Raw genomic sequence first — 17,073 nt, forward strand, 5'->3', positions numbered from 1 at the left:
TTCTTTGCAACTGAATATACAAAATGAAATCTTTACACCATTATTTGTGAAAATGTCGTTTTTATAATTTTGCAAAGACGGGATTTAAAAAAACCATTGACACACCAGTGGTAATTTAAACACGTCTTGCAATGCTATAATCATTATCAAGCAATTGTCCTGCTTCAGATACCCTCTAAAGTAAGGATATTGTGCTATGCCTGTGGAATATCTTAAGGTATCCTGCCGTACATTCTATCTAAGACCAGATTAACTGTTCCACTTTATGTGCATGGAATGTGGCATGGGAAGCTGCTGTGCGTGGACAGCATGAAAGAGTTCGATTCTAATGGTCTGTGGAGGTGTGTTTGCAAATGTGCAAGGTGCTGAGCATGGAAATAGGCAGACTATTGTATGAAGCTAGGCTGGATGTACCCATTGTAGCTGCCTTAAGTATCTTGTTTGGAAACAGAGAGAAGCGGTAAAAGTTGTACAAATAAATTGTAAGGCAGGAGCAAATGTGCTTTTACATTTTGATGCCAGCATATCTGCATCAAATCTCAATGCACAGTATTAGTCTCATGCAACACCAGCTTGAGTACAGTACTGATCTGAAAAATATTTAAATTTTAAAGAACGAAATTTGAAATGGAATGTATATTCTAATTATTTTTTCTGCTGTGTAGCAAATGTGGACTTTATGAGTTAGTTACTCATTTACTACATTTATACCCTTCCTTTCAATCAGGACCTAAGTTTTGTATCAGGTTTATGAACAGAATTTCTGTCAGGGTTTTTCCCCTTCTTTGTCTGCTTCCACTTGGTGAAGAGTGTCAGTTTCCTCATTGCTGTGAATGCAGAAACATGAGCACTGGTAATGGCGCTTACACACATGGGAGTTTTTTGCATGTTTCCCTTGGTCTTCAGCTTTCCCCTTTCTCATGTGCCAGCGTGGTGTGATGGTTAAGAGCGGCGGACTATAATCTGGTGAACCGGTTTGGTTTCCTCACCCCTACACATGAAGCCTGCTGGGCTAGTCACAGTTCTCTTAGAGCTCTCTCAGCCCCACCTACCTCACAATGTGTCTGTTGTGAGGAGAGGAGGGAAAGGCAGTTGTAAGCCGGGGTGAGATTCCTTAAAGGTAGAGAAAATAAGGGTATAAAAACCAACTACTACTACTATCCTCCTCCTTCTCCTCCTCTTCCTCCTCTGCAGCAGCAGCTCTGCATTGGCTTTTGGGAACATGGTGATCACAACTACTGTAGCAATGTGCCAGTCCTTTTGTTGTTGTTCTTTTCTTCATGTGTGTGTGCTATAACATTTGAAATAGATGTGGCAATAGATTGTTACAGTGCTATAACACAATATTGACATACAAATAGTATTCCTGTAGACATCCTGCAGCATCCCCTCACTTGTCTTTTTGAGGCAATCAGGATAAAATGGTTTCTATCTTTTCTCTTATATCTATAATAAAAAGTTCTGGTGACTTTATTTCTTTTTAAATGAAAACTGGGAATTCAGATAAACTGATTTTTCAAATGGCAATAAGTAAGTTGTGATAGATTGTTATAGCACAATAACTATTTAAACAACAACAGAAAGAATGCTGAGGAAAGAGAATATACAAGGGGCCAACAGTGGGAAAATGTTGCAGGTATGGGTGACACTTTGCAGCAGGAAAATGCAAACCATTCCTTCCAAAAAAAGTGCTAATATGCTTCAACTGCATTCTCTCCATAAAGATCGGAGCAAAGTAGGTTTGGGAAAATGCATATTGAGGACTGGAAAAGCCTGGAAAAAGGATGATTAGAACATGATGTGGTGTGGAAATTCTAAAAAAAAAAACAAAAAAAAAACATTCCAGTTTGGAATCCAAGGTGGATAAAAATCTTTGTATGAGAGCAGCCTTTGTGTGCTTTCATGTTTGCAGAAAACAATTAACTTCAGAGACACAGAACTCAAGATTTTTACACCAATTAGGCAAGCCTTTCCCTGTCGCTCCAAATAATGGATTTAGGTGACAAGTTGAGGTTGTGTTTAAGGTAGTAAAATGAGTATAGGCAGATTCCCCCCCCCCCTCGTAGCAGTTGGTTTTTAACACAAAAATTAAGTACAAAAGTACAAGAATCTATACCAAATACGGGTGTATTATAAACTACAGGTACACCACCTAAGTGCAATATTTATTTATTTATTTATATACTTCATTTGTACCCTGCCTTTCTCCCCAGTGGGGACTTCTTTCCTCCATTTTATCCTCACAACAACCCTGTGAGGTAGGTTAGGCTGAGAGAGTATGATTGGGCCAAGGTCACCGAGCATGAGTGGGGGTTTCAACCTAAATCTCCAGATACTAGTCCGATACTCTTACTCACTACACCATGCTGGCTTTGAGAAAAACAAGCATACAATTGTAAATATTTTTCAACCTACCAGTCATGATTGTATATATGCAAACTGAATAAACTAGAAAACGATTGGCAGTATAAATGTACAATGCATTAAAATGTGCAAAAGGAGTTAAAATACATGACAAACAGCCAGATTGCATCTTACATAGTATGGGCAAGGATGCTTTTTTTGGCTCCTTGTTTTGAATTGGTGGCTTTCTTATTACAAGTGGCCGGGATTAACAGGACAATACAGAAACATTCTGATAAAGTTTCACACAAAACAGAGTTTGGCTGGCATGCTCAAAATACTCCAGTTAATCTACGGATCCTATGTATTTTTACTTAGTAACGCTGCCGAGCCTGCACTCACCAAGCACCATTTTGCTAACTATCAAAATTATTTTGCTCCAAATTTGTAGTCCAAATCTTTCTCCGGGTAGAATGTGACGGAAACCCTAATCATAAGCTTGCTGAGTCTCACTTTGTCAGGAAATATATGGTGGTACCTGGGTGGGATTGACATCTTGCTCTTTGGAAAAAATGGCAATGGGTTGGGGTCCACCAGCTTTTCTCTTGGTACTAAAGGAAGGAGAGGTTCCCTTTGACAACCATAAAAGGCTGTGCTGGGGACCAGCACGGACAAAAGGCATGTGTGATGGGGGATATAGTAAGGATCAGAAGTGAGTGAAGATGGGTAAAAAATGGCCCAGTCCAACCTGTGAGTCTCTGTTGGCTGCAATAGTTGACTGCCTTTTTCTATCTTAAGATTCCTATTATCCTTTTTTTACAGCAAACTTTTTCACCTTTCACCTGTGACACATTTCACCAATAGCCCAGATGTATGACATTGTTCCCCTAATATATTCAGCATTGGTTGGAAAACGTATGAATCGTGAAGAGATGATCAGGCTTATGCAAAGAGCAGGTACTAGCTTCGTGGAATTTTTCTTTTTATTTTTCTTTGGACAGCTGAATTTCCTTTCTGCTGACACCTTATCACCAATTCCTTTAAAAACAGTGCCACAGCATGGGGGAATCTTTCTACTCAAGAAAAAAAAAAGAAAAATGGGAATCACTTTAAAGACAAATGTGTTTTTTTCTAGCATAAGTTCATGAACTAGAGCTCAGCATCTGATAAATGAGGTGGCCGTCACTAGGCACACACAAAAACTCTTCTGAAAAATAATGTGAACAGCAGGATCCAAGAGCTACAAAATGTAGGAAGTACAGGGTGAGATATAATGATGTAAAATTCAAATTTAATCATGAAAAGTGGAGACTTCACAATAGCAGTAATTGGTGATAACACCACCTCTCTAGTTTAACTGTGGTCCTTTTAAGCTCATGAAAATTATTTCAAGCCCTTCTTGCAAATCAGTGTAAGCAACTACGAAAGCATTCCATGATTTTGGATCATGCCCTTATGTAGAAAGGGACAGAAAAGAAATTAAAATATTGGGCAAATTGTACCACTTTGGAATCAGAACACTCAAACAGGAGGAGCAAACCCCCTGGTAATGCGAGTGCTGAGTGGGCTCAAGAGTTATCGATCTAACAAAATAGATGATTACATTTTGCATCTACCCGGCAGTTGCAAATGTATTCGAATAATTCAAAAGACAAACTCATCCCTAAATTACTCCATGTTGTGCTGGGCCACAGCCAGCAATTTTTGGTATATTAAAGCTTGTGAGGAACCTGTCGTGGCTCAAATACAGATATATAAAGGAATGATTCTGTTTGCTTGGGCTGATTGTGAAGATTGGCTTAGTTTGGAGTTGAAAAGACGATTAAGGGCTTGCTGCCTATTCATTACTACTTGCTATCTGCCTGCTCCCGTCCATTACAACACCATTTTGAATGTAGAACTATACATACAAAATGGGTGGAGGCTATGGTAATCAAATGGCAGTTTCTGAAGTGGAAAGTACTGTACAAGAGGGACAGGGAGTGTTGCGTAGGAAAAAAAACTATGTACCCCAATGTTTGCACATCAATTCCATGCACTTTACTTATTCACGGCACAAAGAATGTCAGGTTCTTGGGCTACATATATTTTCTTTTCTTTTTTGTATATAAAAAGCTTTGTTGTTATTTGATATATGCAGCTGAAATGGCCTAGTGTTGTGATTGTGTGTAGAAAATGAAACAAGTTTAAATAAAAATGGTTATGGGTTACCAAGTTTTACAGTGTGAACAGTAAAGGACCCAGCTGGAATGCCATGCTCTGTGATTTTCACACTCTTACAAATCAATCACAGCACAATGACAAAACGAAAAGAAATGATGCACAAACGACGGAAGGTTTTGGTTGAACCCAACAATTAAGAATATGGAAGGAATGGAGGTATAAACAGAACTGGGTGGAATTTGTGGATTTTCTATTGATCTGTTCCTCAGACATATACACACAAAAAGTTCCACTGTCAGATTTTCTTCATTAGCCTATAAACACAACAATGCAGCCACCCATTAATGTTACTTACTGACAGATGCAGCAGTCTTGAGAAGCGACTTCTAGGCTGTTCTCAGTAAGATACTGTGGACCAGTTTGGATGCTCTCCCAGAATGTGTCTGTGCTGAAGCACTGGGTAGGTACAGCCTACTGCAACATACTCAATGGTCATTTTAGCATGGGTACTTTCACTCAGGTTCGCCCTCGGTCTGAATCAGTTGTTCCTTGGAGTTATGCATGAGTTTTCCGTCTAGTAGATATGACCTTGTGTCCAGCCCTCACAATGTCCGGGTCTTCCCGTTCCTATGTTAACCCAACTCTTCCATCTTCCCTGAGCAAAGCTCGGGTGAAATCCCCGTGCATAAGGCAAAGTGCGGGGGAGGCAAGCTTGGTTTCACTCATAGCCAAATACAAAGCAGCATGTCCAGAGGCGGGGATTCAAATACTGCTTTCTCAGTGCTCTTTCTGAGCAAAAGAAAAGCTTTTTAAAACCAAGGCTTGGATTCCCCCCCCCCTTTCAGAATGCTCCGCTGTTTTTTCCTCTTAAAATGCTTTCTTATGTAGCAATTGGGTTTTTGGGGGGGGGGGATTTTCTCTCACAGTAAGCAGTACAAATAAGCCAATTACAAAGCAGCATTTAAAGGGCGGGACTTGATTTGAGCTTGGAGACTGCTAGTGCATAGATTCCAACAGGAAGGTGTGGGTCCAGCTAGCAACGAACCTCAGGAAAAACTCCCATGCATAAATGACCAATGATTTAGTGGGAGGGATCCTGTGGTTTGAGTTTCTCTGCACACAAGCAGCTGTCTGGAGAAGGAACATGTCACATTATGAGTGTGGTAGACTCGAGTATCATCACTATTACACAGGCACAGGTCTGATTAAGCTTGTGAACTCGCATGGGCTGCCAGGGATAGGTTTAAATGGGGAGAGCTCGTCAAAATTGTGTGATTTTATGACATCATTATCAAGTTCCAGAGACTGATTTTTTACATGTTACTGAAAAGTGAACATACATTTTAAATAAGAGAATCTAAAGAACTTTAAAAGGATTTTAAGGTCACAAAATACTTTTAGCTTCTTGTACTGAAAATGGGTGTACTGTATGACTGACATCACTTAAGCTTCTCCAGTAACAGTATGAATAGAAGTAAAACACGTAGCTGCCTTGACTAAATTAAAGTCACCCTGAGATTTGTCATCATATTTGTGTTTCAGATTTTTAAAATTTGTATTGTCAGGTACTTCCTAACAATACAACAAGCCAGTGTGGTGTAATGGTTAAGAGTGGTGGTTTGGAGTGGTGGACTCTGATCTGGAGAACTGGGTTTGACTCCCTGCTCCTCCACATGAGTGACAGAGCCTAATCTGGTGAACTGGATTGGTTTCCCCACTCCTACACTCGAAGCCAGCTGGGTGACCTTGAGCTAGTCACTCTTTCTCAGCCCCACCTCACCTCACAGGGTGTCTGTTGCAGGGAGGGGAAGGGAAGGTGATTGTAAGCCGGTTTGAGTCTTCCTTAAGTGGTAGAGAAAGTTGGCATATAAAAACCAACTCTTCTCCTCCTCCTGCTCCTCTTCCTCCAAGGGAGGAGACATTACCAAGGCATCGCTACCTCCTTTGGTTCTTCTTGGAGGACAGAACATGGAAGACATATGGCATTGCTCTAATGCTTGCATTGTTTAGAAATAGAGCACAGTTTAGGCTGAGCCCATTCCCAGAGGACAGACTTTATATTCAAAGTAGTTTGCAATATTTACATAATCCATTTCTGTACACATATTTGAAAACTATGCTTGAGTGGAAAAGCCTTTTATACCATGCTTATATCATCACATTATCTTCAGAATGCTAACAAACAACGTTGTGAGTTTTCAGTTTACCTTGTACTAATGAGGTGCCGTCCACCAAGCTCTGCTGCTAAGCAACAGTCCATTGACTTTAGTGTGGTTTTTGTTGGATACCAATGCCCCCTGAGTGAAATGGAACTTTTATTGTGCCCTTTCTAGTGTTTTAAAACATCTTTATATGTACTTGCCCGCACAAAAACAGATGCACAATGATTTTATTTAATGAATTGAAGTTAATGGGCCTGTATCAATGATAAACTGCTATAAATGAAAATAGATGTTAGCCATTATTCAGAGTTTCACTTGGGCACCACTATTCACAAACTGGCAGGTAAACATTAATTACACACCTGCATGTAAGTACTGAAAACACTAAGCAAGACATTAGCTCAATGTATCAGAATATCAGCTAGGCTGGTATCATGCAATTTGCTGGGTGTCATTTCCTTTCCTTGATCAAGGAAGCAGAAACCCCAAGATATGAAACAGAAGCAAGATTAATCATCATTGTTATTGTACTTAACAGAAAGTCACTCACAAAAGCTTCCACCACATTGTGCATGTAGAACTGTTGCCACCACTGATACGAAAGAGGGTATGTGGGTCCAGCTATTATCATCAGTTCATTCATAGGACTCTGGGCATTCAGTTCACTCATAGGACTCTGTGTGTGCGCACTGGTAAACATATTGAGCTCACATGCACAGAAGCCAGCCTTTTTGAAAATGCAGAAATAGCAGCCTGTCTATCACGGTATTCATTATATGTCAAGTGGTCATCACTCGCTTACCTTTGAATCAGGATATGCAGAACTGTCTTGAGATGCTCACGCACTCTCCAGTTTAGCTCAGATCCTGCTCGCCAGTTTCCAGGGGGGGAACTGATTGTTCAGTGAATTGTTTGGATGTGTCTGAAGAAATTTGGATGTATCTGTTTCATCCAATCACAATGCTTTCTCTCGTATTCTGGAAAGCACAGTGCTGGTTGACAAAACCCATAAACAGCTTGCAACAGTCACCATTTTTGTGTGTGTGGCAAAAATGGAAATTTCTGCAATTAAAAACAATGTATTAAACCAAACCAAACAAAAACAAGGGGCTAAAACACAAATTACTGAATACTTCGACATCCAAATATACAAGCTCATGCTGAATTGCTCATTCTGGACAGGGAAACATCCAATTTTTCAAACTTTTCAGACTTTTGGGCGTGTAACCAACATGTTAGTTTACAGAGAATTTCTGCGTTTATACATTATTTAATCATTATATAATACATTAACATTTGACTATGCGCTATTTTTCACCGTTAGGCAATATGCCTGGTGTCATGATGTAATAGTGCCAATCTGATCAAAGTGGAAAAAGAATTAAGTAGGAAAACTTCTGCTGACATCAGTGAACAGAGAAAGAAGCGTTGTCACCAATTCCAGTACTTTCTTGCAGCAGCAACTTCTCCCCTGTTATTGTCTCCAATTTTAAATGGCACATACTTAAAAGGATAACATACTGTCAGAATTGGGAAGTGGCTCTGCATGCTTCTAGTGTCTGATCTTGAATCTGCTTTCCCCTTTGTTTACTGAGACTGGCAGAAGTATGTATATATATGTGTGTATATATGTATATATATATGTGTGTGTATATATATATATATTAATGACAACTCACTAGAAATGCAAGAACCAAAGAAGCGACAACTCAGCCCTATAGACTAAGCAGCTACTGTGCAAGCGCAAAGCTGCTTGTCACAAATGTCAATATTGATCATCAAGGCAATCCAGTCAGAAGCCTGCCTTGCATCTGTTTGAGGGAGACAAGCTAGGTGAGGGCCTAACTACATACTATATTTTACACGTCCATAGAATCCGGGTTGGGGAATTCCTAGAGCTTGGGGAGTGGGTGGAGCCTGGGGAGGGATGAGTTTGAAGAGGAGAGGGAATTCAGCATGTATCTGATGACAAAGTCCACACTCCAAAGCTGCCATTTCCTCCAGGGGGGCTCTGTGGTCTGGAGCGCAGTGGTAATCTTGGGAGAATTTCAGCCACCACCTTGAGGTTGACAACCCTACTTGTCCTCCATGTGGACTTTTTGTGAGACTTCATCTGCACATTCACATGTAGCTCATCTGAACGCGTGCAGCCTCCTGGGGCAAAAAGTATCCCCTGGGGCCATTTTGTGTAAGGAAAAGGATGCAGGGGAAAGGAAGAATCTCCTTCTCTGTGTGCATCTCAGTAATCCCAATCCGAATCAGGGCCCTGAGCATTGAGTTCCCAGCAGGAAACTCTCAAGTGACACCTGACTAAAGTCCCTGTGTAAAACATAACATGTAGGGTTGTCAACCCCCAGGTACTAGCTGGAGATCTCCTTTTATTACAAGTGATCTCCAGCCGACAGAAATCCGTTCACCTGAAGAAAATGGCCGCATTGGCAATTGGACTCTAGGCATTGAAGTCCCTCCCCAAACCCTTCCCTCCTTAGGCTCCACCCCAAAAACCTCCTACTGGTGGCCAAGAGGGACCTGGCAACCCTAATATCATGTAATCAGACCAAGTTTATGGGCCGACAATGTTGAAGTTTGCGGCATCTCCATTTGCAAAGGCTAGGATGCACTTTCAACCGATCACCTGAGTATTCCCATGAGAATTTTGAGATGGACTAGGGAGAAAAGTCTTTGACCTCTGCCACTGCTTGCAGACTAATTTAAGTTTCACTCCAATTTTGGCAGCACAGATTTCTCACACGGCAATTCTAAGCATACTCTGAATAAGAACCAAGAAACTGTTTTTTTAATCAGATAACAGAAATGAAGTATGCTTTTAAAAATATGAATTTAAGTGGCATTTATTTAGAGCAAGCATTCATATAGTCTGAGTGGCTCCACTAAACTGTTTAAGTATGCTGTTTTTTGGCCTTACTTCTAGATGAAGTTTAAAATATCTCAGACACCATGGGCGAAAACGCACGGTCGCTTTAGCCTCCTTTATTCCGTTTCAGCCAGGATCGAACACACGTTCGGTGAAACACATGTGTTCGATCCTGGCTGAATCCTGGCTGAAACTGGGAATAAAGGAGGCTAAAGCAACCATGTGTTTTCGCCCCATGATACTTTTCTGTCACCATTGTTTATCATGGTCCTTATCTAAAAGAGTTGTGTGCAATAAGGTAATCCATGGAACTAGTAAAATTTCAAGGAGGAAAGAGATAAGCAGTTGGGGGGGGACTGCTTTATGAGGATAAGCATTATCTTCACCATGAAATGGATAAAACAGTAAAACTTCCTTATCACTAAATTCAGTATTGTTTGATTTTATTGCCCTAGCCAAACTCAGCTCAGGTTGCAAACACACAAACGTGCGCACACACACACACACACACACACACACACACACACATAAAATTATGGGAGAGGCACAGATGGTTTGGCTGAAAGATCTTTGGATTATCACAGTTAGGGGGAGGGATTTTGTCAACAAACCAAAATAGCTCACTTACTTACTAAACTTGTTGCTTGGTTAAATGGATTTCATCCCGAGTTTTTATGCTTTGTGGTAAGAAACGTATTGGATCCTAACTCTTCTTTTCCATTTACATGGTAGGATGGGGATTTCAAATTCTGCCTCCCGCTTCTGACCCCCATATTATGGGGAACATGACTACTGCACTGGGGCAGGGGCAGAGTTCCACCTTGTGAAAGTTTTCTTCATGCATTCTAATGAAACTCCTTCTGCCAAAATGAGAACATTGCAATGAATACATAAAGTCCTTTGTAGGAAATGGACCAAATCTTTTTGCCCATATACTAATTTTGCTTATTTTGAGGTATGGCTTTTAATAGTCAGGGCAGCAGCCTAAAGACACATATGTGAAAAAAAGCCACATCTTATATGCATTAATTTAGCCAGTCTCACCTGTCAAAGAGCTCCCCAACCTGTCTCCACCAGTTGGAGGCTGCTTTGGTTTGGTCAAAGGTTTTTCAAAAGACAAAACCTTGAACTCCAGGCTTTCGCCCCAAGCCCAAGGAGTAGCTGCCACCAGCCCTTTCAAAAGATTGAGCTCCAGGGGGAAGATAAGGGCAATCCTCTCCCAACTCACTCCAAAATTGAGTGCAACGCTTACTGTGAGAGATCCCCTCTCTCTGAGTTTGCTTCTCCAAATCAAATGTTCAGACGGTGGTAAAGAAACAAAGGATTTATTGAAGACATCAGGAGATGAGACAGGCACAGGTAGAAAGTTGCAAGTGAGGGGCTATTCGGGATTACAGAATATATTGACTCCAGGGCACTGGGGCACTGGGGTTCACACTTATTGTTATGGGAAGTTACAAGCTTGGCATAATACAAAACATCAGACGAGTCCCAGGAAGTCTGGTGAAGCTATCACACTTCCAAGGCCGCATCGGCCTGAGGGAGTACTGACAGGAAGAACAGCGGGGGGGAAGATACTTGGGGCAATCAGGCCTGGCGCCTGAGACCAGAAGGTGTGAACTGCTTTTACGAGTTCACTGATAACAAAGCAGGTGATGGGAAACAGAGACACATAGACAGAGACCCTCACATTCTGCCCCCCTTAAGGCCCCCCTCCAGGGTCCTCGAGAGGGCGAGGCTTATCGGGATAAGCGAGGTGGAATTCTCGGATCAAGCGAGGGGCCGCCATGTGGGGTGCGGCCACCCACTCGTCGTGAGCGGACCCAAGGTTTTTCCAACGAACAAAGTAAAACAGTTTCCCTTTCTTCCATTTGGAATCTAAAACCTTGGATATTTCCAAATGGGTATCCCCCCCTACCACGGTAGGAATCTCGTGTGCGGGAGGGGGGTGGAACTGGGGAGCTGGCACATAAGGTTTGAGGAGGCTTATATGAAAGACTGGATGGACCCCCTTGAGGGTTTTTGGGAGTTCCAGTTCCACGGTAACCTCGTTGATTACTCTGGTAATGGGGAATGGTCCCACATAACGGTCGCTCAGTTTTTTGCAGGGACGAAGAGAGCGGAGGTTTTTTGTGGACAGATAGACTTGCTCCCCCACCTTAAGTTCCCATCCCGGAGACCGGTGTTTGTCTGCCTGTTCCTTGTACTTGCTTTTTGCCCTCTCAAGATTCTTGAGCAGCCATGGCCAGGTAGATTTGACTACCTGAATCCACTCCTGAAGATCAGGGGTGGACTGGAGATCTGGCGTGACGGGAGCGGAACCGAAAGGACCGAATTCCGTCCCGTATATTACTTGGAAGGGACTAAAGCCGGTAGAGGAATGAGGCGCATTGTTGTACGCATATTCGGCAAATGGCAGCAGGTCGACCCAGTCGTCCTGGTGGAAATTTACATAGCAACGCAAATAACATTCTACCACCGCGTTTACTCGTTCAGTTTGACCATCCGTTTGGGGGTGATAGGCGGAAGAAAGGCCCTGTTCCTCCACCCCCATTAGCTTTAGGAAGGCTCGCCAAAATTTGGCAACAAACTGGACCCCCCGGTCGGAGAGGACCTTCCTCGGGATCGAGTGTAGCCTGAGGACGTGTGTGACGAACAGTTTAGCCAAGCCCTGGGCTGAAGGAAGACCTGCACATGGAACGAAATGGACCTGTTTGGAAAAGAGGTCCGTGATTACCCAGAGAACCGTCTTTCCCCGACTTGGAGGTAGGTCGGTGATAAAATCCATGGCGATGACTTCCCAGGGACGGGAGGGGTTCTCAAGCGGTTTGAGAAGCCCTGGGGGTTTTCCCATCCGTCTTTTAGCTGTGGCGCAAGTGGGGCAGCTGCGCACATACAGCTCTACATCGGATCTCATACCGGGCCACCAGAACTGCCTCCGTACCAGGTGAAGAGTTTTTATGAAACCAAAATGACCCGCCAACCTGGCACCATGTACAAGTCCCAATACCTCTTTACGAAGGGAGGATGGGACATATAGTTTTCCCCCTTGCACCCACCAGGTGTTGGTTCGTTCCAAGCCAGTGGGGAGGAGATGGTGCTCCTCCTCCTGTAAGGAGGCGTCCCGGAGCCGCTGTTGGAAGGCTTCCGGGATACCTTTGAGCGTAGGGGGGGTCTCTGGTTGTTGGGCTTGGGACCGGGTAGTGACGGCTAAGCTAGGAACCTCCCCTCGCTGCTCGGGAGTGAACAGGGAGTCGACTGGGCGATCGAAATCGTTGCGATACTGGGGAAGTCGTGACAAAGCGTCGGCTAGGGCATTTTCTTTGCCAGGGACATGCTTGAGGGTGAACCGGAATTTTGCGAAGAATTGGGCCCACCGAATTTGTTTGGCGTTGAGCTTTCTAGCTCCCTTGAGAGCCTCGAGATTCTTGTGAGCGGTACACACTTCGAACGGCAGTTCGGCACCTTCTAAAAAGTGCCTCCATATGGTGAGGGCATGTTTGACCGCCGCCGCCTCCTTCTCCCAAATAGCCCAGTTGATTTCGGACTGGGAAAACTTCTTGGAGAAGTAGGCGCATGGCCTCAACCGCCCCCCTTCATCCCTCTGCAATAGGGCCCCGCCCATGGCCACATCCGAGGCATCCACTTGCACCACAAAAGGCTTGGTGCAATCCGGGTGAGCCAAAACGGGTTCGGATGAAAAAAGCAGCTTTAAACGTTCAAAAGCTTGCTGGCACTGGGGGGACCATTGCAAACGGGCTGAGGGAAGCGCGGCGCTAGCCCCCTTGTCCTTGGTACGCAACAGGGCAGTGAGAGGAAGCGCAACTTGGGCAAAGTTGGGAATGAAGTTTCGGTAAAAGTTAGCGAATCCCAAAAACTGCTGAAGCTGGCGGCGGGTAGTGGGGGGTTCCCAATCTCGCACCGCCTGGACCTTTGCGGGGTCCATTTCTAACCCTTGGTGGGAAATCACGTACCCAAGAAATGTAATGGAAGGTTGGTGGAACTCACATTTGGATACCTTAGCATACAGTTTGTGCTCCCGCAGCCGCTGGAGCACTTCTCGCACTAGGTGCACATGTTCTTCCATGGTTTCAGAGTAAATAAGGATGTCATCGAGAAATACCACCACCCCCCGAAACAGCAAATCATGTAAAACCTCATTAATCAATTGCATAAACACACTGGGAGCCCCCGAAAGTCCGAAAGGCATGACTAGGTACTCAAACATTCCAAAACAGCTGGAAAAGGCTGTTTTGGATTCGTCTCCTTCTTTAATGCGAATGCGGTGGTATGCTTCCACTAAGTCCAGTTTGGTGAAGATTCGGCCCTCCTTTAATTGTGCTAGAAGGTCGGGAATAAGAGGGAGAGGGTAAGCGTTAGACTGGGTGACGGCGTTTAGCCTACGAAAGTCAATGCACAGTCTTAAATCTCCCGTCTTTTTCTTCACAAAGAAGGCTGGGGCCGAATAAGGAGCCTTGGAAGGGCGTATGAAACCCCTCGCCAAGTTGGCATCCAGATAGTCCCGTAACACCGCCTTTTCACTAGGGCTCATGGGGTAGATCTTCCCTTTAGACAGTTTGCCTTCCCCCACAATTTCGATGGCGCAGTCCGTCTCTCTGTGGGGGGGTAGTTCGTCACATTCCCTAACATCAAAGACGTCCGCAAACTGCGAGTATTCAGTGGGCAGTTGAGGAGGAACGGTGGCTGGGGGGGGGAACCCTACCACAGCGGCGGCCGGAGACCGGACAACCCGTTCCCTGTCATGTAACCTACAGGGGTTTTCGGGAAACGAGAGCACCCGTTCAACCCAGTCGATGGACGGGTTGTGTCCCCGTAGCCAGTTCATCCCTAACACCACAGGGGTTACTATAGGGGCGATGGTAAAATACAAGCGTTCCCAATGCTCCCCCACGGACATAATCACGGCTGCAGTTCTGTGGGTCACCGGGCCCCGTTTAAAATCACTCCCGTCCATTTGGGAAAAGCGGAGGGGTCCCGGAAGCCGCTTGCGCCGGACTCCCAGTTTCTTGGCAGTGTCCTCACTAATCATGGTGCGGGCACACCCCGAGTCAACCAAAGCGGGGAATTCTAAACTGGGACCCCCTTTAGGTAGGGAAAGGTGAACACGCACATATACATTGTCCTCTTGGGCGCTTACCATCGGTGGAGCTCCTTGCACAACAACAGGGGCGGTCTGCTGCGGAGCCCCCTCTACAGCAGACCGACGGCGTTTTTTGCCGGCTGTTCCCACTCCTCCTCCTCGCTGGAAGAGGGGGAAGGAGTGGTGGCGGTCGGGGACCCGTCCGAATCAAAAGTAGCACTTGTAATCCGGGACCCCGCTGGGCCAGTAGAAGTGGAGACCCCGTCCTGGGGGCGCGCACGGAGAGCGGAGGGTGCGCCGGAACGCCGGCCCGGTGGTCCGCTCCTGCGGCGGGGCTGGTCCTCGGCAGCCGCCTTCTGGGGTTCGGTCGGGGCTTGGCGTGGGGGGTTGGGACGGCCCGAACGAGAGGGGCATTGCGACGCAAAGTGTCCCTTACCTCCGCAGGTCAGGCAGACACCGGTCTCAAAACGCTTGCGGCGTTCAGCGGCCGAGGGACCCCGCTGCCCCCCAGTCGGAAGTCTCGGCCCCGGTCGCTCCGGGGTCTCGGGTCTCGTCCAATGCGTTGTTTGGACAAGGTCAGAAGTTGTTTGCGATTCTCGATGTCGGCAGCGTGGCGAACCCAACCTTCCACATCCGGGGGGTTCCCTTGCATAAAGGCCCAATGTTGGAGGTCCGGGTTGAGGCCCTCCCTGAAACACTGTACCAAAGTGGCCTCACTCCAGTCCAGGATTCGGCTGGCCAGTGACTGGAACTCACTTGCATACTGCGCCACCGACTTGGTCCCTTGGCGCAGTTGCATCAGGGAGGCTTTAGCCCGCTCACCCAGAGTCGGGTCCTCAAAGCGGTTTCGGAGTGCTACCATAAACTCGTCCAGGGTTCGCAGCACCGGCGAGCGGAGTTCATACTGCAACACCATCCAGGCGGCCGCCTCCCCTTGCAGTAAGGAAGCCACGTACTGCACCCGGGACTCCTCAGAAGTGAAGGTTCGGCCTTGTTCTCGCATAAAAATGTCCACTTGGACCATGAAAAAGGTCAACTGGTCCCCTGAACCGTCATACGTGACTTTCAGGTCCCGACGGGACGGGAGGCTAGGAGGTGCGGGAGGGGCTGCCGGTGCCCCGTCCGGGAGATTGCCGGCGGGCGGTTGCACTTTCAGTGCGTCAAGGGCCGCTGCCATCTCACCCATCACACGCTGCATGGTCTCCATCTGCTCCTGCATAGCTTGGCGATCCTCCTGCCACTGCTTGCGTTCTTCCTCCATCAGGACCTCCTTGCGTGCCGGGTCCCCTTCGAGTCCCGTGCTGGGGAAGGCTAATCGGCGATCCTTCGCCGCGGTTCGGGAGAGAGACCAACCCTTGGGGGAGTCCAGCCAATTGTTGAAAAGTCCTCGGGGACGTCCGTCCCGGCCTTGGTCGGGGATGGGATCCCTAGGTTTCTTTGGCTTGGCACCCTCCTCCTTGGGGTCCGGTTTCTCCGGCACCACTGGTTCCTTCGGTGCCACAGGGGAAGTAGGGGTGTTTTCCTCGTCGCCTTGCATTCTGTCCCAAAAGGTACAGCAGCAGTCCGAGAGGCAAGGACTTGCAACTTAATGTGAGAGATCCCCTCTCTCTGAGTTTGCTTCTCCAAATCAAATGTTCAGACGGTGGTAAAGAAACAAAGGATTTATTGAAGACATCAGGAGATGAGACAGGCACAGGTAGAAAGTTGCAAGTGAGGGGCTATTCGGGATTACAGAATATATTGACTCCAGGGCACTGGGGCACTGGGGTTCACACTTATTGTTATGGGAAGTTACAAGCTTGGCATAATACAAAACATCAGACGAGTCCCAGGAAGTCTGGTGAAGCTATCACACTTCCAAGGCCGCATCGGCCTGAGGGAGTACTGACAGGAAGAACAGCGGGGGGGAAGATACTTGGGGCAATCAGGCCTGGCGCCTGAGACCAGAAGGTGTGAACTGCTTTTACGAGTTCACTGATAACAAAGCAGGTGATGGGAAACAGAGACACATAGACAGAGACCCTCACACTTACCCTGCAAGGTAGAGGCCTGCCAGGGAAAGATTACACTCCTAAAAATGTCTTAGGTTTTTGGTAGGTGGTTTTTACACTCACACAAAGGCACTTAGAATTTAGGCTTGGAATCCCAAAATCACAGACACAAGCCATTTAAAGGCTAACAATTTATTTATAAGAGTCAAGCTGGTTTACAGGAAAGAAAAAGTCATGAAGTGTTAAGCAAGAAAATAATAAACTATTTAGCATAACTAACTAATACATTCAAAAGCCTTTTTGGTTCAAAAGGATTGGCAAAGGTTTCTTGCATCAGGTTTATAGTTACCAACTTCCAAAGATGCTTCCAGCATTCAAGAGTTTCAAAAGGTTTCTCCAAGCAGGTCAGCTTGACCAGAGTTTCCCCGTAGGGCCAAA

Source organism: Euleptes europaea, chromosome 8 (genome assembly GCF_029931775.1).
Source record: "Euleptes europaea isolate rEulEur1 chromosome 8, rEulEur1.hap1, whole genome shotgun sequence".
Taxonomy (NCBI): Eukaryota; Metazoa; Chordata; class Lepidosauria; order Squamata; family Sphaerodactylidae; genus Euleptes; species Euleptes europaea.